This window comes from Rhinopithecus roxellana, chromosome 17 (genome assembly GCF_007565055.1).
Source record: "Rhinopithecus roxellana isolate Shanxi Qingling chromosome 17, ASM756505v1, whole genome shotgun sequence".
NCBI lineage: Eukaryota > Metazoa > Chordata > Mammalia > Primates > Cercopithecidae > Rhinopithecus > Rhinopithecus roxellana.
The window spans coordinates 69,075,201-69,081,259 of NC_044565.1; the positions used below are offsets into that span (position 1 = coordinate 69,075,201).

At 51.4% G+C, this 6,059-nt stretch overlaps 1 protein-coding gene across 2 annotated transcripts in view; it reads right to left on the reverse strand.

Annotated features, from left to right (window-relative positions):
- CGREF1 (cell growth regulator with EF-hand domain 1) overlaps positions 1 to 5,753 on the reverse strand; it is a 19,373-nt gene extending 13,620 nt beyond the window's left edge. For both annotated transcript variants that reach the window (XM_030921295.1, XM_030921294.1), the window contains exon 1: positions 5,474 to 5,753. The gene's annotated coding sequence lies outside the window, so the exon portion shown is untranslated. The remainder of the gene's footprint in view (positions 1 to 5,473) is intronic.
- Positions 5,754 to 6,059: the final 306 nt, after the last annotated feature.

The following is a 6,059-nucleotide window of genomic DNA, read 5'->3' on the forward strand; positions in this document are numbered from 1 at the left end:
GGCTGATGAGAGCACCTCTGGCAGGGCTGTGGTGAGGGTTTAATTAATGAGACAAGATGTATAAAGTGCGGTGCCTGATCTACAATGAGGCCTTTTTCCTTCCAAGAGTTCATCTGCACAGCCCCACAGTGGCTTCACACACCCCCTTCCCACCTGGCTCCTCTCAAACTGCTTTCTCCACCCCTTTTGCTTACTTCTAGGACCCATGCCAACAGGAGGCACTGGAGTAATTTAAATCCCTCAGAGCTGTCAAAACTCATCATCCAGGCTTCACATGTTCTTACGCACTAGCAGGTGCCATTTTTTTTTTTTTTTTTTTTTTTTTTTTTTTTTTTTTGACGGAGTCTCGCTCTGTTACCAGGCTGGAGTGCAGTGGCATGATATCGGCTCACTGCAACCTCTGTCTCCCAGGTTCAACCAGTTCTCCTGCCTCAGCCTCCCAAGTAGCTGGGACTACAGGCACATGCCACCACATCCAGCTAATTTTTGTATTTTTAGTAGGGACGGGGTTTCACCATGTTGGCCAGGATGGTCTCAATCTCTTGACCTCGTGATCCGCCTTCCTTGGCCTCCCAAAGTGCTGGGATTATTGGCATAAGCCACCACACCCGGCCCTCAGATGTCTTTTAAAGGAGGATGGGGGGAGGGGGGAGGGATTGCATTGGGAGTTATACCTGATGTAAATGACGAGTTGATGGGTGCCGACGAGTTGATGGGTGCAGCACACCAACGTGGCACAAGTATACATATGTAACAAACCTGCACGTTATGCACATGTACCCTAGAACTTAAAGTATAATTTAAAAAAAAAATAAAGGAGGATATCTGTGAACTCCAAAGGATGACTCTGCGGGGAACCGCTCAGTCCTAAAGGGGAAGCACCCCTCAGATCCACTCATCCTGTCACTCATTACGCCACTTTAAAAATCTGTCTACACATTCTTTGACATTCCTTCCCACAAAACTTGGAGTTTAACTCACCTCCCCTTGTATATGATCTGGTCTTAGTGACTGGCTTCTAATGAGTTGCTGAAATGATGCTTACATGACTTCCAAGTCCAGGTAATAAGTGACCTAGCTTATGCCTGGTTCTGGTTCTCCCCCTCACTTGACACACAGACATGCGCCTCTGGAACCTTGAGCCACCATGGAAGGAGCCTGGCATCCCTGAAGCCACCCTATGGAAGAGACAGTGTGGAGAACCCACCTAGAAACAGAGATGCCTGAGAAGCCTCCAGCTCAAATCTTCCCAGCCCAATAAGCAGACAGGGGAGAGAGCTAAGCTCCAGATTCTAACCTCAGCCTCTCAGCTGCCCCCACCAACACTGAATGCAGTAGAAATGTGCTTGTCTCCACAGCCTGCACTCACGTGCAAAGTCGATGTCAACGATATCTTTTTTTTTTTTTTGTGACAGGGTTTCACAATGTTGCCCAGGCTGATCGGAAACCCCCTGGCTCAAGCAATCCTCCTGCCTCAGCTTTCCAAAGTGCTGGGATTATACGCATGAGCTACCACGCCAGGCCCATTATCCTTTTAAGCCACTACATTTTGAGGTGGTTTGTTAAATTGCCATAGTAATCGGAAGACCAACCATGTAAGGGCTGGCTTCATGGGTGTGCGTCCTGTGCAGTCACAAGGTACCTGCTCTCAGAGGGGCCCTGTGCTTAGGCTAATGCTCTGTTGTCACTATCTTGAAACTCTCAATCATTTTTGCACCGAGCCCTGCAAATTATGCACCTGGTCCTGAGTCCTACCCCGTGAATGACTAGCACTCTCCTCTTCCTGGTCCTAAGTACCCCTCATATATTTAACTCTTCAGTATGTTTAATGGACAGAAAACAGAGCTTTGGAACCAGCCAGATCTACTTTTTTTTTTTTTTTTTTTTTTGAGACGGAGTCTTGCTTTGTCACCCAGGCTGGAGTGCAGTGGCCGGATCTCAGCTCACTGCAAGCTCCGCCTCCCGGGTTCCCGCCATTCTCCTGCCTCAGCCTCCCGAGTAGCTGGGACTACAGGCGCCACCACCTCGCCCGGCTAGTTTTTTGTATTTTTTAGTAGAGACGGGGTTTCACCGTGTTAGCCAGGATGGTCTCGATCTCCTGACCTCGTGATCCGCCCGTCTCGGCCTCCCAAAGTGCTGGGATTACAGGCTTGAGCCACCGCGCCCGGCCAGATCTACTTTTAAACCATGCTCCACCACTGACTGTCCTGTGACCTTGGGTAAATTAATTATTCTCACTAAACTTCGGTTACCTTATCTGCATATTGGAGATATTTACCTCACAGGGTTACAGTGAACATTAAATGGATAATGAATTACTTCTTGCACAAACTAATATAGAAGCCTTTTAATGTTATCCCTGTCTCTGGTATTTTCTCCACTTAAAGAACCCTGCATACCCACATCAGATAAATCTTCCTTTGCTAGAATTCCACTGCTCTAGAGCCTTCAATGGCTCCCTATTTCTACTATAGTCCAGAATCTTCACCTGGGCATTCAAGGCCTTCTACAATCAGATATCAAGTTACTGTTGACTCATCTTCCAGTGCTGCATTACGATAGCACTCTGCTTCAAACAAAGGAGTTATTGGAGTCTCCTAAAATACTTTCCACTTTCACTTTTTTCAGTGCTTTTGCCCAACCTGTTCCATCCTCAATCTGGAATGTTCTGGGCCCTCCTGACAACCTTAGCATTCGGTTGTAGTCCACCTCAAAAATACAAGTGACTGGGCTGAGTACAATGGCTCACGCCTGTAATCCCAGTATTTTGCAGGCCAAGGCAAAAGGATTGCTTGAAGCCAGGAGTTTGAGACCAGCCTGCGCAGCAAAATGAGACCCCCATCTCTACAAAAAAAAAATTGTTTTTTAATTATACAGCATGGTGGCTCATATCTATGGTCCCAGTTACTTGGGAGGCTGATGCAGGAGGATCACTTGAGCCCAGGAGTTCAAGGCTGCAGTGAGCTATAATTACGCCACTGCACTCCAGCCTGGATGACAGCAAGATGTCATTAAAAAAAAAAAAGGCCGGGCGTGGTGGCTCACACCTGTAATCCCAGCACTTTAGGAGGCCAAGGCAAAAGGATTACCTGAGGTCAGGAGTTTGAGACCAGTCTGGCCAACGTGGTAAAACCCCATCTCTATTAAAAATACAAAAATTAGCCAGGTACAGTGGCACGTGCCTGTAATCCCAGCTACTTGGGAGGCTGAGACACGAGAATCGCTTGAACCCAGGAGGCAGAGGTTGCAATGAGCCAAGATTTTTTTTTTTGAGATGGAGTCTCACTCTGCTGCCCAGGCTGGAGTGCAATGGCACGATCTCAGCTCACCACAACCTCCACCTCCTGGGTTCAAGCGATTCTCCTGCCTCAGCCTCCTAAGTAGCTGGGATTACAGGCATGTACCACCACGCCCAGCTAATTTTTGTATTTTTAGTAGAGATGGGGTTTTGCCATGTTGGCCAGGCTGGTCCAGAACTCCTGACCTCAGGTGATCCACCCACCTCGGCCTCCCAAAGTGTTGGGATTACAGGCATAAGCCACCACGCCAGGCCTATTCTCTCTTTTTTTTTTTTTTGAAATGGAGTCTCGGCCGGGCGCGGTGGCTCAAGCCTGTAATCCCAGCACTTTGGGAGGCCAAGATGGGCGGATCACGAGATCAAGAGATAGAGACCATCCTGGCTAACACGGTGAAACCCCGTCTCTACTAAAAAGTACAAAAAACTAGCCGGGTGAGGTGGCGGTCGCCTGTAGTCCCAGCTACTCGGGAGGCTGAGCCAGGAGAATGACGTGAACCCGGGAGGCGGAGCTTGCAGTCAGCTGAGATCAGGCCACAGCACTCCAGCCTGGGCAGCAGTGCGAGACTCCGTCTCAAAAAAAAAAAAAGAAATGGAGTCTCGTGCTGTCACCCAGGCTGGAGTGCAGTGGTACAAAATCAACTCACTATAGTCTCCACTTCCCAGGCTCAAGCGATTCTCCTGCCTCAGCCTCGTAAGTAGCTGGGATTACAGGTGTGCACCACCACACCTGGCTAATTTTTGTATTTTTTACTAGAGTCGGGGTTTCACCACGTTGGCCAGGCTGTTCTCGAACCCCTGAGCTCAAGGGATCTACTCACCGTGGCCTCCCAAAATGCTGGGATTACAGGCATGAGCCACTGCACCTGGCCAATATTCTCTTAAGTAATGCTTCCAACTGTGACATTTTAGTACAAGTAACCCACCTCAATTGTTTAAAGAAAGGCTAAGGCACCTCGTGCAATGTGTAATGAGGTTAGTGTGATGTGTTCACACTTAGACATTTCTAAACATTAACAAAAGCTTTTGTAAGTGAGAGAAATAAAACAGTTATTGAACCACTGCCTGTCCAATAAAAACACCCCTAACCATTTTCTATAACTATAATGTGCATGAACATAATTACCCTAATAAACACATGAAAGCCACCATAACTGTTAACAGTTGCCATGTAATTTAATAAAGCTATGTCACACATGCGCACTCACACATTCACAATGACCCTCCGGGCCCAGAGTTCTTCAAGCCTTTACACCAGTACATGGGAGGAGAGCATGCCCTACAGGTTAGACCTCTGATCAAATCCTGCTCACTGTGGGACCTAGGCACGTGTCTTAACCTCTCTGAGCCCTGGGATCTGCATATTAAAAATGATGATAACAGTATCTGTCTCCTAAAGGTTTGGGGAGGCTGTAATGAGAAAACAGGGTAAGTGCCTGGCACCAAGCAGGTGCTGCTGGCGTATTTCAGAGCCTCTGGGCCGTGGCAGGAGTCCTGCAGGGTTATCCTGGGTAACTGCCCATCCAGTGCAAAAATTTCTTCCACAGCAACCCTGTCAAATGGCCTCTGCTTGAATTATTCCAGGACAGGAACCTAGCACCTCACAGGCCGGCAGTTCCATCTCCTGTAGAGTCGAACTGTTAAGAAACTAAAATTTTGAGTGGAATCCTCTCCCTTAATTCTTAATTTATCCCTGTGGCGCCGTTGTGCCTCCCAGCACCCATCCCCCAAGAAAGGAGACAGCGACTACAGGACTAGGGGAGCCCACGCCCGGGCGCTGGTTCCCTCGGCCACTTCCAAGGGGACAACAGCCTGGAGCCCTCCCCAGTGCTCCATTTCTTCCCCGTCGAATGAGGGGGAAAGCTCCCGCCAGCTGCCCCTCCCCCAGGACTGCTGGAACACGGAATGCAGGGCTGGGGGAAGCGCCTGGGGAACTGTGAAGCCCCGACATCACACCAAGGAGCCTCAGGTTCGCTCTCCAGTCCCTTCCTCCACCTGCCCTCAGGGGACACAGGGGCAAGGGCCACTGCTCCCGCCGCGTCTCAGCCGCAGGGGATGCAGAGGGACTGCGCTCTCGGGATCTGGACCAGAGGCTGGAGGCCACCTCCCCCGCGCGGCCCTGGGTGGCTGGCGGTGATGGGCTCGGGTCTCCGGCGGCCGGGGAGGGGTCTCACCCACCTGCTGTGGCGCCGCGCCGCGCTGGGAGTCCAGCTCCGTGGGCGCTCCCGGCTGCTGCGGCGCCCGCGCCTCGCCTGCAGCCGCCAGCCTCCCCCGGGCCGCTCCACGTGGCCGCTCCACGTCGCCCTCCCGGCTGGAGCCGCCGCCCTGGCCGGGCAGAGTCCGGAGCCAGTGCCAGCCGCCGCCCCGCCCGCCGGACCTGGCCTTTCGCAGCTCCTCCAGCGCCCTCGCTGAGCCCGCGGCGGGAGGGGCTGCGCGCGCGCGTGTGCGTGTGAGTGCGCATGTGCGCGTGTGCGGTCCGCGTGTGCTCGTGTGCTCGTGTGCGTGTACGTGTGCGCACACGCGTGTGACATTGTGAGCGTGCGTGTGTGCGCCCGTGAGCGTGTGTAAGGATGCACGTGTGTGAGCGTGCATGTGTGCGCGGATGTGTGCATATGCCTGTGTGCACACATATGAGTACAGAGGGACCAAGAGACAGTGAGGCCAGTGTGCATCAGAAGTATGTTTAACTGTGGTCATGCTTTCGTTGCCACTTTCTCTGCCTGAGGGACCCAGACGCATGTGACAAAATGGAACCTAACACTAT